The 21116-nt window shown below is 46.1% G+C and overlaps 1 non-coding gene across 1 annotated transcript; it reads left to right on the forward strand.

The window, feature by feature from the left end:
* The first annotated feature begins 1566 nt into the window (after positions 1 to 1566).
* LOC114231460 (small nucleolar RNA SNORA22) lies at positions 1567 to 1700 on the forward strand. Its single transcript, XR_003617418.2, has one exon. It is a non-coding gene; the product is annotated as a small nucleolar RNA SNORA22 (small nucleolar RNA).
* The last annotated feature ends 19416 nt before the right edge of the window (positions 1701 to 21116 follow it).

Consider the following 21116-nt stretch of genomic DNA (forward strand, 5'->3'; position numbering starts at 1 on the left):
CTAGTCCTTTAACAGGTCAATGTGTGCATCTCCAGCTTCTATGAGTGTTGCCAGCTAGCAGTTCATGGCTGCCCTTCTCCAGAGACCTGCCCTTGTTTCATGGGTGCCATCTGACCTGGAGAGTATGCCCCACCTACCACTCCATGGCAGTCTAGAGCCAATATTTACTCAAATAGGGTTGCCAAAGTCCAGCCCCCCTGCCTCAAGGTGGGACTAATTCTGTGGCCCTTCATGCTCCAGAGCACATGGATCAGGCCCAGGGACCACATCCTTTCTGAGCTCTTTCTTCTACCTCATCCAGCTTCTCCCAGCTCCCTCACTCTGAGAGCCCTCTCAATAAATCGTGTACCCGAGAATCCCCATCTTAGGCTCTACTTCTAGGAAACATGACGCACAACTGACTCATAGCCATAAATGATAATATTAGAAAAACAGAAAGGCTGGAAATGGTTGAGCTAATCCGCCAACATTAGAAATGAGGAAAAGAATAATAGAACAAATCCAAAGAAAGCAGAAGTAATGAAATAAAATTTAGAAAGTATATATACAATATATAAGAAAGAAGACATAACTTAGCAATGTAAAAAATAAAGAAGATGCATAATGATAGGAAAAAAACAGAAATTTAAATTATAAACAACTATAAAGTATGAACAACTTTTTGCTACTAAACTTAAAAGCTTAGATGAAATGGGTAAATTCCTGGAAAATATATCTATCCAAAACTGACATAAGAAGAAATTTAAAAGCTAAATAATTTTATAACCATTTGAGAAATTTAATCAGAAGTTTAAAAATCCACCCTTTAGCCTGGCCAGTTGCCTAATGGTTAGAGCGTTGGCCCAAGGACCAAAAGGTCATGGGTTTAATTCCAGGTCAAGGGCATGTACGTTGGTTGCAGGTTCACTCCCTGACCTCCCCCCCACCCCCGCCAATGGAAGAAACACATTAATGTTTCTCTCTCTCTCTCTCTCTCTCTCTCTCTCTCTCTCTCAATCCCCTCTTCCCTCACTTCCAATCTTTCTTTAAAAAAAAATCAGTGAAAAAATATCTTCAGGTGGGGATTTTTTAAAAAAATCTACCCTTTAAAACATAGGCTTTGATAGTTTGTTTGTTTTTAATCCTCACCCAAGAACATTTTTTCCATTGATTTTCAGAGAGAATGAAAGGGAGGGAGGAGGAAGAGGAAGAGAGAGAAACATCGATCTGGTTGAGGGATGGGGCTGCAGAGGGAGCAGGAAGTAAACCTGCAATCGAGATACATAACCTTGACTGGAAATCAAACCCGTGACCCTTTGGTCCACGGGCCAATGCTCTAACCACTGAGCAACAGGGTGTCTCTGATAATTTTATAAGCAGTTTCTTGAAAGCATTCAAGGAACAGATCATTCCAATCTCATGAAAACTGTCCCAGAAAATAGGAAAAGAACATGACCAATTCATTTTATGAGATTAGGAAAACCTTGATACTCAAACCAAACAAGAACAAAATGAGAAAGAAATATATCAGAGCAATATCACTTATACACATAGATATGAAAGTTCAAAATAAAATTCTAGGAACTGTTGCACAGTGAGCACCGAAGTGTGCTTTATAGACCCCCTGGCTTTGACTCTGTGCTAGAGCCATGTCTGTTCTTTTCCTCTGCACTGAAAGGACTATTGATCCTTTTAAATCCATTCAGGAAGTCAGCACATTATATAAAAATATATCATTAAAATAAATATATATGTTTTTAAAATTCTACAAACTGTACCAAGCGATGTATTTACAGCAACAATATGTCATATCCTATTTGGATTCATCTTCAGAATTCAGAAATGGTTCAGCATTAAAATATATTAAATAATTACCTCATCATTAGGTGTTTTTTTAATATTTTTTATTGATTTTTTACAGAGAGGAAGGAAGAGGGATAGAGAGTCAGAAACATTGATGAGAGAGAAACATCAATCAGCTGCCTCCTGCACACCTCCCACTGGGGCTGTGCCCACAACCAAGGTACATGCCCTTGACCGGAATCGAACCTGGGACCTTTCAGTCTGAAGGCCGACGCTCCATCCACTGAGTCAAACCGGATAGGGCTCATCATTAGTTTTAATAGTGTACAAGATTATCTCAAATTTTAAAATATATTTTTTATCACACCTATTAAAAACAAAAATTCTTAGGTATCTAGAAATAGAACTTCCAAAACCTGGTAAAAGATAGCCACCAAAATCCTTTGAAAAGTCATACTAGTATTTAATGGAGCAACATTAAATTTTTACCCTTAAAATTCTAGAACAAGTCAAGGAAACCCAATGTCACTGCTCCTATTCACCTTGTACTAGAAGTCATGACCAGCCTCCTAAAAGTCAGGAAAACTCACTTCACATAGAAATATGCAATAGAAAATTATCAAGGCCAAATCCCATACAATGTTTTTATAAGAAAGAAAGAGAATAAGGAGCAAAATAACATCCCTACAGATAACAAACATAAGCCAGAGAGATGGGACAAAAAACAGATTAAAAATGTAATCTCCTATATCCAAATAAGCTCAACAATAATGAGAAGTTTATATGATAAGAAATAGCAACATAAGTCAGAATAGAAAAACTTGGAAAGAAGACACCAGCACTCAAGAAAAAAGTTTAAATAAAATTAAAAATCATTTCAGATATGAGGGCTAAACTAGAAGGAACACAAGTAAACTTCCTTTTAAGAATACAACCAAGGCATTGTACACATCAATTCCACTCCTATCCCATTGGCCCGAATACATGGCCACATCTAGCTACAGGGGAACCTGAGAAAGGGTCAGAGCTGGGCAATCAAATGCCTAGCAAAAACTTCTATTGCTACAGAATAAAAGGGAAATAGAGAAGGTAGAGTACAATTTAATAATCTTTTTAATCCACCACTTTGGCAATGCAAACCCTTCTGACCTGACAGAGAAAAACCCTTTCCCTTCCCCAAGGGAGATGACCCCAAAGTCTTATCCAATGAATGATTCCAGTTCAGGTCTATGGAAGACGTGGGGTTCTCTCCATCGAATCTAGATAAACTTCCCAGTATTCAGTGACCAATAAAATGAGAGACAAGAAATCCAGCCCCCACTACACATGGGGATGTGTGCAATGTTGGAAAAACGTGATATCTGCCCAGCAGTTAGTGGTCCAAGCTATGATCAACCCCACTGGGTGGGCAGAAATCATGGAACTCGCTGTCCTAACAATGGAGTGAGTTTTTTGGTTGGCTGACTTGGTTCTGTTCATTTTCTTCTTGGCAGTGGCATTGCCAATTTCATTCTTCTCAATTTAAAATGGGCTCTAGACCATGTGCCCTCCCTGGGTTCTGCACAGCTTTCACTGCTGGTTTTGACTGGTCCAGATCTGGGGTTGCTTTAAAGGGTTGCAGACCAGGCTTAGAGTTTCTTTAGCAATCCAGCTCCTTTAAACCCTTAGAAGGATTCAGGTGTATTTATTTACACTCCATTTTATGTTTAAGTAACCTTACTCAAAGAAAATCTTTTCTTTTTCTTTTACTTCTTTTTTAAACTTTTGACTTTCATTCATTGACCTCTATACTATAACATCTTCTCTTTTTTAAGAAAAAAAATAATTTTAATCCTCACCCAAAGACATGCTTAGAGATAGGGAAATAGCAGGGGGATGGACATCAATGTGAGAGAGAAACATTGATTGGCTGCTTTCTGTAAGTGCCCAGACTAACTGGGGATTGCACCCACAACCTTTTGGTGCATGGGCCAACACTCCAACCAACTGAGCCAAACCGGCAGGGCTATGACATCATCTATAAATTCAGCTTAATGATAGCATCTTGAGGGCATCTATCTATATATATAAAAGCCAACTGACCAGAACGCCAGAATGACTGGGATGACCGGTTGCTTTGATGAGCACTGAGGCCCCGATCGGCCCCCACGACCCCGATCGAGGGTGGGGCTGGCTGGCCAACCTCCCATGACCCCCTCCCTGGACCAGCCCGGCCCCAATTGGGGCAGGCCAGCCGGACCCCACCAGTGCACGAATTTGTGCACTGGGCCTCTAGTATGAAATAATAGACTTGGATGTTCCAATGTATGTGTATTTTCCAACACCAGCAAGCAATTCTCCAATTCTCAGCAGACACTGACTGAGTATCCTACAATTCAACTCAAATCTGACACTGTCTACCTAAAGATAGTGTCAGATCCCACAGGTTAAAGGCTTAGTCCCACAAGACTGCCCTCCCCCCAACTACAGACACCAATCACAAATCCAGACACCAACCTGTGCTTCTGACCTACTGGCTATAGATTAGAGGTCCCTGCAATCCCCTCCTTGTGCTTGATTAATTTGCTTGAGTGGCTCACAGGACTCAGAAAAACATTTTAGTTACTAGATTACTGGTTTATTATAAAAGGATATAACTCAAGAACAGTCAGATGGAAGAGATGCATAAGGCAAAGTATGGGGCAAGGGGCATGGAGCTTCCATGCCCTCTCCAGCATGGCACTCTTCCAGTGTCTCCATGTGCTCACCAACCAAAAAGCTCTTTGAACCCCATCCTTTTGGGTTTTTGTTGTTAATCCTCACCTCAGGATATTTTTCCATTGCTTTTCAGAGAGAGAGTGCAAGGGACGGAGGGAGGAGGAGACCGAGAGAGGGAAACATCAATGTGAGAGAGACACATCGATTGGTTGCCTCCCAAATGCTCCCCGACCAGGGGCAGGGAGTGAATCCACAACCCAGGTACATGTCCTTGACCGTGAACCACCCAAGATCCTTTGGTGAGCAGGCCAATGCTCTAACCTCTAAGCCATACCATCTAGGGCCCTTTCAGGTTTTATAAAGGCTTCATTGCATAAGCATGATTGACTAGATTATTGAACTCAATCAACAGCCCCTCTCCCCTCCCAGGGTGGGGAAGGGGGTGGAAAGTTCCAACTCTCTAAGCACAGGGTTTGCTCCCTTGGCAACCAGCCCCATCCCTAGGTGCTTTCCAAAAGTCACATTCACACAAACTCAGTGTGGCTGAATACCAAGACACCTTTATTGCTCTTATCACTTGGGAAATACCAAGGGCTTTAGGAGCTTTGTGCCAGAAACTGGTGACAAAGACCAAAAAATATATTTCTTATGGTAAGTCACAGTATCCCAGACGTGAAGGTAACAGCTGTGTTCTGATCTTTGCTGCTGGACAGATGCCCACTGTACAGCCAAGAATCCTTCCTGTAAATGCCTGAGAAAGCCTGGGGTCTGAGTCTTATCTCTCGCTTAGGTTGCCCTTTCAAAGCCGCCTCTTGGATACCCTGATACCTGGGTTATTTTACCTCCAGCGTCCTTGTGCTGGGACCACCCCCTCAGGCCTGGTAGCCCTTTGGGGAAGGTTCTAAACAGCTCTCTTTGCCTCTTGTGTGTGGCCACATCTGCTACAAGAAGACTAGCCCCTTTGGCTCACCACCTCATGGACTGCAGTTACTTCCCAAACACAGTCACATTTCTATTTCGATCCCAGACAATCAGTTCTAGGCACCATCTTTCACAAGTCAAATTTCTCAGGTGAATCGGATACCAGTCTACTAAGTTCTGCAACCTCCGGGGGAAACATACCAAGCTTTCCGAGCGGTGCCATCGAAGTCCCTCTAACTTGGCGCTAGATAGGGAAGTGCCCCTCTACAAAGAAAGTCTCTGATTTTCGACTCTGTCTCTCTGCCTCACCAACGTCTTTTATGGGTCAGAGTGGGGAAGGTCATCTGAGGTTCCCAAAGCTGGTTTTCGACAGCTCTTCCCACATCCTGTATAGGTGGCCTAACAGAACTTCCTCTTGGTGCTGAGGTTGAGATGGAGCAACCTTATTCTCTTAGGACCTCAGCTGAAATCAAGATACAAAGAGTCTGATCTTGCTATATTCGTTAACATCCTGCCACATTTGAGAAAGGGTGACAAACAACCCAGCAGAAGCCTGCAAACCTCAGGGATATTTTTCAACTGGGAACATGAGGCTAAATTAAGCGCTTCCTCTGTGGGAGGGAATGTTTGGAGGGGGGGGGGTGTCACTTAATTCCAACTCTTTTTTATGAATGAAAAAATAAATATATAAAAAGCATTCACCAGGGACATCCTCACGGCTCGGAAATTCCAGTCAACTCGGCTCCCACCACCACTTCCTGCTGCAGAAGGAAGATGGGTTCCGTTCCAGGTATTCTGGGCCCAGCCTTGGCGGGCTTCCCTGGATAGTGTGTTTATTTGGCAGTTGCCCCGTTCCTCCTCCACCCCATGTCCCATCACAGCTTTCCTCCTCTCTAGCTGGATCCTGAGGGACAACAGAGAATGGGGGACCCCGTTTCAAAGAGCTCTCCCTTCCTCCATCCGTCCATCCCCCATTTTCAATTTCTTCCTGTCGTTCACAGAACAGACAGACCCTAATTGGTACCTCCCGGCATTGTATTCTGCCTAACACTTGAGCCCCCGGAATCTTGCTGCTGCCCTGGTCACTCCACTGAAACTGTCCTTCCGTGATCACATCCTCATTCAACTCACTAACGATTTCCTCCTTCCTTGGCAGTGTTCTTGGTTGCTTTGGCACGAGGTCTTGGTTTTCCACTCACCTCTCTGGCCACTCCTTCTCAGCTTCCTTCTTCTAACTTTTAAATGTGGCAGGTTTGGGGCTTAGCCCACTTTTCCCAAGCCACACTCAGTTCTTAGGTATGGCTTCCTTTGCCAAGTATTTGCTTAAGTCCTAAAAATCTGTATCTCCATCTAGATGAGTCCGCTGTCCTTCCATATAAACCCCCCACTATCACATGTCTCCACTTGGATGAGCCACTCAAGGGCGCTCAAACAAACATGTGCAAAAGGAAGCGAATTTCCCCCACCCACCCATAAAATCCTATCTCTTTTTTAAAATTACCTGCCTCATTGAAGGCACTAATGTCAATCCAGTCACTCACGCCAGGAATTTGGATGGTGTATCCAGTTTTTCACTTACTCACTGCTCATCTTCCCATATCTAATTAAGAGCCAAACCCCACTGATTGTACCTCTCTCATACCCTCATATCTATCTATTCAAGTTTATGCTGTGATTACCGCCTGGATGACTGCCACCGCTCCCAGCTGGTCTCTGTGCCTCCAGTTCTGCCCTTCTCCAATCCATTCATTACTCAGTAGTTCATTCATTCAAACAATTTTTCTGAGCATAATCGTGATGCTCCTTCCACCAATCCTGATCTGCCCCTGGTTCCACGTCCTCCCATGTATCCATCAGGTCCCAGCTCAAATACCATCTGCCTCTTTGAAATACCTGCTCTTACCACCCCAGCCTCAAGGAGGCACCCCTCCCCTACCTCCACCGGCATCAAGTCCTGGTGCCTCCCACAGCACCCGCCACACTCAGCATCATTGAGCTTTCTGCCCCAACACCTGGACTTGTCATTCAAGAAATGTTGAATGAATCAAAAAATGGGCAAAGGGCCTAAATAGACACTTTTTGAAAAAGGACATGAAGAAGGCCAAGAGACATATGAAAACATGCTCAAAGTCACTAATCATCAGAGAGATGCAAATCAAAACAACAATGAGGTACCATCTCACACCTGTCAGAATAGCTGTCATCAACAAATCAACAAACAACAAGTGCTGGCGAGGATGCAGAGAAAAAGGAACCCTTGTGCACTGCTGGTGGGAATGAAGACTGGTGTAGCCACTGTGGAGAACAGTATGGAGTTTCCTCAAAAAATTAAAAATGGAGCTCCCATTTGACCCAGTGATCCCACTTCTAGGAATATAGCCCAAGAAATCAGAAACACCAGTCAGAAAGGACATATGCACCCCTATGTTCATAGCAGCACAATTTACAATAGCTAAGATTTGGAAATAGCCTAAGTGCCCATCAGCAGATGAGTGGATTATAAAACTGTGGTACATCTACATAATGGAATACTACACTGCAGTAAATAAAAGAAGGAACATTTACCATTTGCAACAGCATGGATAGACCTGGAGAGCATTATGCTAAGCGAAATAAGCCAGTCAGTGAAAGATAAATACCACAGGATCTCACTCATTTGTGGAATATAATGAACAACATAAACTGATGAACAAAAATAGAGCTGGGGGGCGGGGGAGATATTCTAGATATAATAGAAGCAATCTCGTTATTTGCAGATTTTTAATATTTCCTACAACTTTTGTGATATCATACTATGTTATCATACTATGTACAGTTTTGGTAATATTATTATTATACTTAAAATCATTTTATTCTTGAAATATTAATGTTTATTGCATGTAATATTATTATACTAGAGGCCCCGTGCACAAAATTCTTGCACAGGTGGAGTCCCTAGGCCTGGCCGGTGAGCAGGGCCAATTGGGGCCAGGTCCATCAAGGCAGGGCCAGAGAGGAGGCAACCATCACTGGGCGGGGGGCAGAAGGAACAGACGCCAGATGCCAACGCTGCCATCGTCGGCGCCCCACCACCAAGCGGTTCCCCCCCTCCCCCCCCTCCTCTTTCCCTCACTGCCGTGCCACCACCACAGCAGGCGGTGGTGGGCCGATCGGGGCCTGCCGGCAGGGGGGAGGGACAGGGCACAGGAGGTTGGCCGCCATCCCCGAGGAGGGAGCCAACCCTCGGACCCCTGGGAAAGGGGCCGTGTCCACCGCCACCCACCCCCAGTTCCCCGTCCCAGCCCAGGGCCTGGCCCCGATCAGATGATTGGGGCCTGCCGGCTGGCCCCCCGGTGGTCAGGGCATGTCATAGTGACCGGTCGTTCAGGTCATTCCGGTCGTTCCAGTTGCTTAGGCATATATATGATCATTTTTCTTGAACAATTGGTGTTTGTTGCATGTAACATTATCATATTTAAAATTGTTTTTCTTGAGATATTAATGTTTATTGCATGTAACATTATTATATTTAAGATAATTTTTCTTGTAATTTTAAGGTTTACTGCATGTAACAAAAAAGAAAGAAATGTTGAATGACGAGTCAGATAACAGATAAGAACGTTATTTGATAATGTCAGGGAGGGCTTCACGGAGGAGGTGGCGCTGGCAATAGACCCTGAGTCTGCGGCAGATCTGGACAGGTGAGGCAGTCCAGAGAAACTTCCCATGGAGGAAAGTGGCCTACGGAAAGGAATGATTCTGACCAAGCCAGACTGAAGGGCATTCCACAAGAAACTGGCCTGGATTCTTCGGAAGCTTTATACTTAGGAGATGTATTCAGAGTGGTGTGTTCAGCATTTAAAGGTAAAATGTCCTATCTGCCATTTACTATCAAATGTTTCAGGAAAAAAGCATAGATTTTAATATATGTATGTAAATGAAGCAAATGTGAAAATATTACCGTTTTTTAATGCAGGTGATGGGGTATATTGTTCAGGTGTTTATTGTTCTGTTCTTCCCCCCCCCCTTTTTTTTTTTTCTGTATGCCAAGAAGTTTTCATAACACAAAGTTGAGGAAATCAAAGCTTTCCTTTGATGATGGGGGTGGGAGAGGAAGCTGCCACTCAAGGAATAGATGTTGGGAGTGTTTGTAATTATTCTTATGGTTTTATTTTTAGTTATTGTACACATAATTCATGTTGCTTATAAAACGTTTCAAACGTGAAATTAAATGCAAAGGCATAAATAGAAATCATCCATAATCACAGCTCCCAGGGAATAAAAATGCGTCAGTGTTTTACTATATTTCCATCTGGTCTTTTAATGTCTTCGCTTAACTAGATTCTCCATCTCCCTTAATCCCTGAGCCTCTGGATATATTTGGGACAATAATTACTCAACTTTGCTGTATTGCTCCCAACTCAGAACCCCAGACCCCCAAAGTGTTCAAAGCAGGGAGGTGGCTGGAGCTCATTCAGGTCATCCTACTGTCCTGTCCAGCGCCACCTTTTGTGTTGTCAATGGGTTTCAAGAGGGTAACAGGTGGCAGCTACCTCGAATCAGCTGTGAGGCCACAGCGGAAAACTGGGGCCGGGGAGAGACTAATACCTTCTTGGGGAGTGTTAGGGTCTCTGGCCTCAGTTACTATCTCTCTATAATGGGACCCAAGCCCCAAGCTCACACATGAAAACATGCCTCTGCACACAGGTACACAAACACACTTCTATGAACACAATATGTGAACATACCTCTATACACACAAACACACCTCTCTACACGCATACACACAAATAGGCCTCTATGCACACACTAACATACCCCTACACACACACACTTACCACTGCTCTGATACCCTCAGAAACTAACTGGAAAAATTAATTCATATCTTGCCTTTCTTTTGTTTTTTTCCTATTGAGGACAATAAATGAACATTCCCACCCCCCCTCCCCTTTCAGGAAGGGAAGTTAGGGGAGGAGAATCATTATTATTTTTTTGTATTTCCTGGGCTCTCTGGGAAACGTCCCCATGACATTGGACCAAAAGGGGGACAAGCTGATTCTCTGAGACCAGGAGGAAAATGACCCGTCACAGCGGTGCCACCAGGCCTGCCATCCAGGGGCCTCCCCAGCTTCCCCAGCGGCAAGAGGCCCTTCTAGCTGGCTGCCAACCAGCCTTCCTAGGAGGTAACCAAGCACAGTCATCTTGGCAGGCAGAGAGCCTCTGAGCCAGGTTTATTTTTATTTTTCCAAAGCAAGCCAAATGACATTTTCTTTTACACCAGGGTGCTGTGCCTAATTCATACCTGTTGTACCAACAACAGCTCTGGGCATTTGGGATAAGCAGCAGCTTGGAGCAATTCAAGCCTAGCCTTGACCCAATTCTACGAGGGCCTCCAGAGCATAATTCCCACTGGAGTGTCCCACCTTGAGACAAGGGCCAGCCTGTTACGCCCTGTCCATCAGTCACTGGCCGTGGCCCACGGGGGCGGGTGTGTACGTACATAATCCCTCTGGCATTTCTGGGCACAGTGATTCAGCACAGGGCAATGCTCAAGGGAAAGGCCAGCTGAAGGCCACGAGCTGCCAACACTCATTCACAGAAGCCAGGGAATGGGACACCTGTGTCTAAAGGGGATCTGGGCAGGCGCCAAACCATCCCCTTCTGCACTTCTTGTACCAGTAACAGCTCCGAGCTGTTCCCCACACTTGGGCGAACATCAGAGTCCCCTGGAGGGCTCCTTCAAACACACCTTGCTGGGCTGCACCCCCAGAGTGTCTGATTCCATAGGTCTGGAGTGGGACCCGAAAACGTGCACTCCCAACGAGTTCCCGGGTGACGCTCAGGCTGCTGGTCTGGAGTCCAAACGCTGAGGACCTCAGGTCTAAGCTGTGGGACACGCGATTCCCAGCAATTAAAGGTCAAGTTACAAAAGCAGATGGGCTTTCCTGAGAAAGTCATTATTAATATCAGGTGCTCAGCACCCGGCAGGGCATTGATTTGGGGCAGGGGTTGGGGGAAGAGCACTGAGGAGAGAGAGGCCAGGAGCCAAGAAGGCTTAGCTGCCATGGCTGAGGCTCCTACCCTGGCTGGGAGCCTGAGCCTTCTGACTGAAGAATGGGGGCCGGAGAGTTCTGGCTCCTCTCCCCAGGGCAGCCAGGCCACAGGCTGAGAGAGCCAGGTTGGAGTGGGCCACGCTCCTAGTCTCCACACCCACAAGCGGCTCCCAGAGAATGATGCTCTCACTCAGCCCCAGGCGCTGGCAAGACAGGGCAGGAAGGTGTCCCCACGACTACTGTGAGAATCCCAGGGCCCTGAGAACAAAAAGGGTAGATATAGCCATTGGCCCAGCTTGTTAAAGGCAGAGCCGGGTTTGCAGCAGGCCGCTGGGGCCAGGTTGCGGGGGCTCCCATGCCAGCCAGCTCTCTTCCCTCTGCAAGGTCTGGGGAAACTTCCTCTCCACTCCCTCACGGGACCCGTCAGGCAGCAGATGAGCGGGTTTTCCCCCAACAGTGCAGTCCATTTCTCTGGCAGACGCCCACTGCGTGTCCTATAATTGAACTCAACTCCGACACTAGCTGGAGATAGCATCAGGTCCCCAGGTGAAGACGGCCTCCCACTTCAGAAGGTCATTTGGTACAGCCACTGTGGAAACAGTGGGGCCCAGCTGTCTATTCTCCGCTTGTCTGGTTACCTGGTCTCCTGGTCCAAGGGGCCCCATCTGGGGGTGGAGTGCTCTGGTTGAGGAAACTGATCTTGCCTCCATCAGGCCCTGAAGCTGAAAAGGAAAGGATACAACTGCTAGTTCCCTGGCTCCCAGTTAGCAGAGGACGGAGGGCCAGGTGGACATCTTTAGGGGAACACGAAGGAGGGTCCCCACGTCTCCTGTGGGTGCTGTCTAAGGAGCCAGCGGGTGGGCCCCGGCCTGAATTCTGGATACGCGGCCCCTGGCCTTTCTGGCGTAGGGATTGGGGGCTACAAAGATAGATTTGAGGGTGCCACAGAGAACAAAGATCCTTATATCACTCAGGGTCCCAGAAGGAAATAGATACAAATTCAAATTAGGATAATTCTGGGAGAGTTAAATTAAAGGGACTATTTACAAAAGGTTTGGGCAGCATATCAGGAGACCTCACGGGAAGTAATAGTCGTGACATCTGGATTCTGTGACCACCCCAGGCCTGGCAGGCTGAGGGGAGGAAGCTGTCAGCCTGGAGACTTGGAGCCCGGAGGCAGAGAGGGCTGTAGGGAGATAGCTGCCTGACAAGGCTGCAGGAGGCTCCAGGAAGGAGCTGGGGAAATAAATGTCCTACCTCTTTCATTCCTCCCTCCTTCCAGGTTCCTACTATGGCTCCCATTGGTCACAGCCAACCAAAAGCCCAAGTGTAGACAGGCCATTGGGAGAGCCACACAACCCAGCCTGCCAGACACAGCGCAGCGCAAGGAGGAGATGCTGGGAGCGGGCCTGCAGAGAGCCGGAGTGGCCCTGTACCCGTGGAGTGTGTCTGTGGGGCTCCTCAGGGACTTAAATCCAAAGGTTGGTGGCTGTCCGGGCGAGAGCAATGGGGCCTCAAGGGATCAGCCCTACATCCCAGAGCAAAGCAGACACGGCAAGCACAGCAATCGAGGTGAATGAGTCAAGATCCACAAGGGTCAGCCAGGGCGGTAGAAAAGGCCCCATACCCTGCTATGACTCCAGGGGCCTAGGGGGAGGCCCCGTGCAAAAGGCCAGCTGAGCAGAAACCGCTGGCTTCAAGTATCTCTGAGACAAAGGGTGTCCTGAGCTGAGTAAAGGATACTTTAAAAAAAAAATTTTTTTTTTTTTATTGATTTCAGAGAGGAAGGGAGAGGAAGGGAGAGATAGAAACATCAATGATAAGAGAAAATCGTTGATCAAATCATTGATCAGCTGCCTCCTGCACGCCCCACACTGGGGATTGAGCCCGTAACCCAGGCATGTGTCCTGACCAGGAATTGAACCATAACTACCTGGTTCATAGGTTGATGCTCAACTACTGAGCCACGCTGGCCGAGCTAAAGGACACATTTTTCACTTTGTGTCCTTGCATCTTCCCCCGAGCAGCTCCAGGGCTCCTTCTTGGCGCCTGGGAAGGAGCTGACGAACTGAATCATGCTGAGAGGGAAGGGCCGCAGTCAGAGCCGGCTTCCTGAGGGCGCAGTCACCCAGGCCCCACACTTGGCTTAATGCTCTGCTGTCACTGACTTGAAATTCCTCATGAATTTTGAACCAGAAGCACTGCATTTTCATTTGGCACAAAGCTCCACATATTATGTAGCTGGTCCTAACTATAGTTTGCTGGCTTTTTCAAAGAGTACCTGGAAAAGGGCAATGCTTAACCCCGAGGCTTCATGCACAGGCAGGGCGTATGACAGGCTGGGAGGGGGACTCTGCTTGGAGCCCCTTACATCAAGTCACTTAGATGAATGCCAGCTACCTCCAGGGCAGGGTCAGCCCCACAGGAAACATGAAGACCAAGGGTAAAGCAAGCCCCAAGAAGCAGCCACAAAAGAGAGTAGGGTCCTGATGACCGAGACCGCTGGACAAGGTCTGAGCCCCTGGCCCTGCAGCTGCAGCAGAGGGGCTGCGTCACCTCCGTGTCTCCAGCCTGAGATGGTCCAAGTTCCACGAACACACACAGCACCAGCTACCCTGCCAAGGTGTCAGGGTTATTTGGCAGCCCCCAGTGGCCGGTGTCCTCTTACATCCTATGACACCAACTCAGGCGTGTTAGGTGTCTGCAAGGGGGTGGACAGGAGCCTTCTTGAGTGGCCCAAGGGCGGGAGGTCAGGAACGGTAGAGCAGGGAGCCACCAGGGAACCAAGGTCCCTTTGGGTCTCCCCTGTCCTATAGCTACTGCCTGCCATGGCCACTCCTGCAGATAAGGGAGTCATAGAGAAGAACAAGTGCTAGGAAACCCCAACAGCAAAAAGTCTGAGGACCTATTCTACGTGGGATACTAGCAAGACCCTCCCAGCAGTACCATGAGTTGGCACTACTACCATTCCCATTAGACGGAGTTTTATGGTCCTGATATCACAGTGGATGCCAGCAGCTAGAAGAAGCCCTAGGCAAAGAGATGCAGGTGTTGGCAGCTGGAAGTCATGACATTGGGGAATGGGTTGGGTTTAGACAGCATTCACTGCACCTGGCTATATGTTGTGCTTAGCCCTGCACAGGGGGAAGCAAAGCTACTGCATACTGAGCACTGTTCACAAGACCCTAGGCCAGGGTAAACAAGCTCTCACTAATAACAGCCCTCTGAGAAAAGTCTTGTTAATTGCCCCCATTTCACAGATGAGGACACTGAGCATCGGAATGATGTGTCTTACCCAAGTTACACCCAGATGGGTCTGGACTCCAGGGAAGATAACAGAGAAGAGGGGGATGTGCAAGGTGCACGTGGCAGGAGATGCTACTGGGCCGATGAAGGGTCGTTGGTGCCATCGGGAGCCATTGAAGAATTCTAAACCAGTGACACGATTGATTCGATTGGGTTTGGGGTTTTGAGAGGTTGTTCAAGCTGTGTGGGGAGAACTGAGGGGAGCTTGGGGCAAGGCTGGAGGCAGGAGGAACAGGGGAGGCTTTTGCATATGCAGGAGCTTTTATTTAGCCCCTGTTTACCTTGCAGTCCTGTGCTGCCTCCCAGTGGTAGTTCTGCAAAATTGATTCCTTCACCAAAAAATTGCTGGGAGCAGACATTTGTTCAGAAGTTCTGCATCTTGCATGTGCCTCAGCATCACCTGGAAGGTTTATTAACACAGAGATTCTGACTCAGTAGGTCTGGGTGGGCCCCAAAATTTGCCTTTCTTGCACATTCCCATGTGATGTTGATGATCTGGAGATCACACTTTGAAAACCACAGGCTTAGTTGCTTTCAAGGGACCACCACATCAGACTGATCGTGACCTTTTAGAGCTGTGACCTCAGAAAGGAGACACCAGACGAAAGAGGGGGAGGCTTCTGAGGGTGCTAGGCCCTGAGAGCTGCTAGGACTCAACGGAGCCAGCTTCCAGAGGAGACAGGAGCTTTGGGACTTCCGTGAAATTTCTGCCTCCTTTTCATATATTTCTGCATCTTTAATAACCGAAAACATTTCTCTCAGTGTTCTAATTCACTTGTCTGAATTCAATTAATTCTCCCTACAAGTCTGTGAAGTAAATTCTGTTATCTTCCTGTATAATATGAGTTATATCCCAAAAATTCATATTTAAAGTCCTAACTGCCAGTACCTAAGATTGTGACTGTATTGGAGGCAGAGTCTTTAAAGAAGTAATTCCGTTACAATGAGGTCATTAGGGTGGGCCTAATCTAATAAGACTGGTGTCCTTATAAGAAGAGGAGATTTGCCGAAGCCGGTTTGGCTCAGTGGATAGAGCGTCGGCCTGCGGACTCAAGGGTCCCGGGTTCGATTCCGGTGAAGGGCATGTACCTTGGTTGCGGGCACATCCCCAGTAGGGGGTGTGCAAGAGGCAGCTAATTGATGTTTCTAACTCTCTATCCCTCTCTCTTCCTCTCTGTAAAAAATCAATAAAAATATATGAAAAATAAATAAATAAATAAAAAGAAGAGGAGATTTGAATCCAGGAGGGAAAACCATGTGAAGATAGCCCTCTACAACCCAGAGAGAGACCTCAGAAGAAACCAAGCCTGCCAACAACTTGATCTTGGACTTCAAGTTTCAGAATTGTGAGAAAATAAATTTATGTTGCTTAAGCCACTCCGTCTATGGTATTTTGTTATGTCAGCACTTGAAAATTAATACACCCCCATTTTATAGATAAGGAAACTGAGGCACACAGAGGTTTAGTAAATGTGCCTAGTTGATGCTTAAACCCAAGTAGTATGGCTTCAAGCCACGCTATTTGTTTGTTTATTTGTTTGTTTGTTTGGTCACTAAGCACTATGCTCCCAATGATGTGTGAGCGAGTCTTGTCCTCATCCCCTCTCCACTCCTGTCTCAGCCTCCCTGCTCCCTCCACTGGGGGAGGGCTTCTTCATTTCTCACTGGACTCATCTCCTCTACACCCCTCCCACTTCAATCCTTCCTCCTCCCTGCAGCAAATCCTTCCACCAGTGATTTTGCTGTAGCCCAAATCAACCTGTCCCTTCTCTGCCCAAAGCCCTCAATGGCTTTTCGTTGCCGTCAGGATGAAGCTTTTGAAAGCCAGCTGCAGACATCACAACACGTCACCCCTCAATACCACAACACATGTCACCCCAGAGAGGCAGGATGGACTCCAACAATTAGCATAGCAAGTGGGGTATCTAAGGTTTGGCCACAACCACTGGGGTCTCATCTCTTGCTTTGGCTTGTTCCCTGGCTCTGCTGCCTGCTGGTTAACTTGCATTTTGAGATGTGCTGCTTTGTGCTGCCTTTGTTGTGTCCTACTGAGCACGGGGTATAGATTCTACCAGCCAAAGTTGGAAGTTTCAATAGTTGGCGTTGAGGGACAAGAGTATGGAACTGGGGCCCTCCTTAAAGTGGCCCTGGGACATGTATTTTGGCCTCAGCATCACCTGGTAGGTTTATTAACACGGAGATTCTGACTCCGTAGGTCTGGGGTGGGCCCAAGAATTTGCCTATCTATGCATCTCATCAAATGGTGTGTCTCGGATTCCTGCATAAACCATGACTGATGCTAGGCTTGGGGGCACGACACTTACCCTGTGACCTTTGGGTGGGTGACCAATGTCCTGTGCAATATTCAGGCCCGATGCTCGCTCATGTTAAAAAAGAGAGTGTGGCCTGCTGAGGTCTACACTCTTAAAAGTAGATGGTTCACCAGGACCCCACGAGCCTTAAATGCCTCTGCTGCTGCTGCCAATGCAAAGGGCTATAGGAAAAAGGCACCATGGCACCTCATGGCAGAGACTCCTACAAAAAGAGCCCCAAATGCTTTATCCCTCCCCGCCCTTCTTAAAGGGCCAGAGGGCACCAGGACTCTATTGGACAACTATAAAAGGAACCAAAAAGATTCTGGGATCAATTGAGTGCCAAGTCTTAGCAACATGATAAAGAGCTACTCTGATCCCTGCTCAGTCTGGGATCCCTTAGCCAACAAGGTAGCAATTGCCAAGGAAGCAGGCCCCTGATCCTGACAATGCTGACTTGAGGCTCCCTGAGGAAGAAACTTACACATATGAGAAGGGGTGAGGGGACTGCCCTAAAATATAGTCAGTAACCACCTCTCCCCAAAATACTTGGATACAGGGGGGAGAAAATAAAAACAGACGAACCAATTGGAAATCCAAACTTTGTTAACAGAATGTATACAGCAAAGAGATAAAAGGGTGCCCACTGGCTTTGCCCCTCTGCAACATAGGTTCTGAATTAACTTTAACATCTGCTGAAATGCACTAATGGACAAACTTTCAGGGCCTTAATACTGGGACTCAAATTACACTTATAGCAGGGAACCCCACTACATTTAAGCAAGATAGCCCTTCTGATCTTAGCACTAAACATAAAATAGAGGAGAAACAGATATGCCTCACCTTAACCATCAGAACTATTGCTTGGCCCAAATTCCCCATATTGCCCTGAAATATCCCATAGTGGGCATGGACATTCCTACCTAATGAGTAATAAAATTAAATTAGGTTTTTCTACTTAATAATCAGTTTGACAAATGGGACCCAATAGACCTCCCTCTTCCCCTTTGTTTAAAATATTAATATGGCCCAATATAAATTAAACAGGGCTTTCAAGGATTAAAATCCATTATACAAGACTTATTTAGAGAAAGAGTGATTATTCACACTGTTTCTCCATTTAACTGCCTGTTCCTAAACCCAGAAAGAATGAGTGGTCCCTCACAGTGGATAATGGCCATCTTAATGCTGCAGTCTCACCCATTAAAAGCACCATCTCCAATATTATTAAAATTGCCATCTCAATCCAACCAGCAACTAGGACATACTTTGCTATTACAGATTTGGCTAATGTGTTCTGTTCAGGGCCTATCTCAACAGCTTCTTTCCCTTCAGAGGGAAATAATTCACCTTTACAGGGCTCCCCAGGGGGAACCTAGCAACTGGTAGTGCAAAGAGCAAGGAAATGCTCAAATACCCATGGGGTCATGTTGAAAGGATAAAGGAGATAGATTGAACAGACCTACTTTAGAACATTTTGAGTATATAAAAAAAAAAAAATAACTAGCCCAGCTGGCGTGGCTCAGTGGTTGAGCATCGACCTAGGAACCGGGAGGTGACGGTTCAATTCCTGGTCAGGGCACATGCCCAGGTTGAGGGCTCAATCCCCAGTCGGGGGCGTGCAGGAGGCAGCTGATCAATGATTCTCTCTCATCATTGGTTTCTATCTCTCTCCCTCTCCTTTCCTTTCTGAAATCAATAAAAAGATATTTTTTAAAAAGGAATAACTACAATTTATTATAAAATATTCCTATTTAAAATCCACGAGTTCATAGTGATAGTAAAAAAAAAGAAAAGAAAAAAAAGAAAGAAAGAAAGATGAAGTAGCAAATAACAATTATTCAACCCCCAATGAAATAATAGAATAAGGATCGTCAATGGATACTCAAACCATGTGAAAGTTTGTTAGGGAACAGGACCTCATCTGAGTTCAAACATTTTAACCTGCTTCTTATGTTCTTTCCTTCTCTGCAATGTGGACGGCCAACAGTGTTTGCTAGATTCCAGGGCCTTCTCTGCTCTTTCTTCCTCTTTCCTTCATGACCCAGGTGTTCGTTTTTCTAACATAACCCTCCCAGAGCCATGGTCTCAAACATTGTTGTTCCCTTGGGGAGCTTTAAAAACTCCTGATGCCCAGGCTGCAGCCCAGACCAATTACATCAGAATCTCTGCAGATGGGACCCAGGCAAAAATATTTTCTAAACACTTCCATTGCACAGCAAGGTTTGGGAATCACTGCTCTGGCTTCAGTCTCCTGAGGTCCTCTTGGTAAGAGATATGAAGCCAGAGAGTGAGCAAACAAACCATGTCTATTATCACTTCTGAAAGGACCAACGTCTATAATTGGTCTTGTTCTATTATTGTCCTGCCCAGCTTCCCTTAAAGTAAGGTGACCAGACGTCCCGCTTCTGTTGGGACAGTCCCGATTTTTAACAATTTGTCCCGCGTCCCGCAGCGTTTTAAAAAAGTCCCGATTTTTGGAAAGAATGCACGACAAGCTAGGGAACGGCGGGAGAACGGGAAGGGAATATACGGTTTTCGGCGGCCATGTGGCTATTTAGCCAGGATATGAGTTTTATATTAGTTTTGTTAATTTTATAATGTTAAACTTTAATAATAACAAATAATTGTTGAGAACTGATTATCGAGAACTGCTTATCAAAGTTCGCATTGTTGATCAGTTGTTAGAATTCGACCACCATTGTTTGGACTTAATGAACAATGGCATTTTTTTGGGATTGGCAACGACGAAAACATTTTGTAACTGTCTCTCAGACGATACACATCGTACTGCGTGCTAGTAAGCTAGTTAAACAAGTGATGTCATTACAAATCAGCTATTCAGATAATTTAGGTAAGTAATTTATTTATTTATTTCATAAATACATAAATTTTCTTGAATTTAGCAGACAGTACTCGTATTATTTATATTTTATAGTGGTGGCAAAAAGTCTAGCGCCGGCCTTGAAAGTGACACTTACGACTTACATTACGGCAAATTCAGAGGAAAAATAATACAAGTTAGTATTGTTATTATTTAGAAAGAAATATAGGATTAAAATAATTTTTAAAATAGTTACTTTATAACAATCAAATTAATTTAATTTATAAACTAACAATAAAATATGTTCATGTAATTATGTACCTACTTACTGTGTTTTTAAGCAATATCCTACCTAATAAAAGGGAAGTATGCAAATAACCATCACTCCACTACGCCCACGATTGGGCCAGCGGCAGGCTGGGGGCGGGACTCGGGTGGCCAATTGGCCTGGCAGGAGGAGCGGGGGGCAGGGACTCACGAGTCCCCGCCCCCCGTTTCTCCCGCAGGCCCCAACGGCCGGCACTGCGGGAGGACCAATGGAGCCGGCAGAAGGCGCCGGTGGCGGAACTCGGGGTGGCCGATTGCGTGGCTGCCAGCACCAGTTTCCCGCCAGCAGCAGTTTTCTTCTGGCCACCTACAGATAGGAGCGCCTCCCGATCGAAATTCCTCTCGGGGTGGCCGATCCTGCTGGCGGAAGGTGCTCCGATCGGCGGGTGGCCAGAGGAAAACTGCTGCTGGCGGAAAACTGGTGCCGGCAGCCAGGTGAAGGAAGGTCTATTGCACGAAACTTCGTGCAACGGGCTTCTAGTGTATATAATAATTTATAATATAATTTTAAATTATTTTTTTTAGATTTTTAACATAATGAGTAAGAAAAGAGGATGCAAATTCAACAATGATCTAAGAAGTGAATTTCCTTTTATTAAAAAAACCAAAAGCGATCACAATATAGACCAAATTTTTAATCAAGAACCTCCCTGCCCCCCCCCCCCCCCAGGCCAAAACCAGTTTGGCTCAGTGGATAGAGCGTTGGCCTTCGGACTCAAGGGTCCCAGGTTCAATTCCAGTCAAGGGCATGTACCTTGGTTGCGGGCACATCCCCAGTAGGGGGTGTGCAAGAGGCAGCTGATCGATGTTTCTCTCTCATCGATGTTTCTAACTCTCTATCCCTTTCTCTTCCTCTCTGTAAAAAATCAATAAAATATATTTTTTTAAAATAAAGAACCCGCCCCCGGTCAATGG

The sequence above is a fragment of the Eptesicus fuscus genome, chromosome 12 (genome assembly GCF_027574615.1).
Source record: "Eptesicus fuscus isolate TK198812 chromosome 12, DD_ASM_mEF_20220401, whole genome shotgun sequence".
Lineage (NCBI taxonomy): Eukaryota > Metazoa > Chordata > Mammalia > Chiroptera > Vespertilionidae > Eptesicus > Eptesicus fuscus.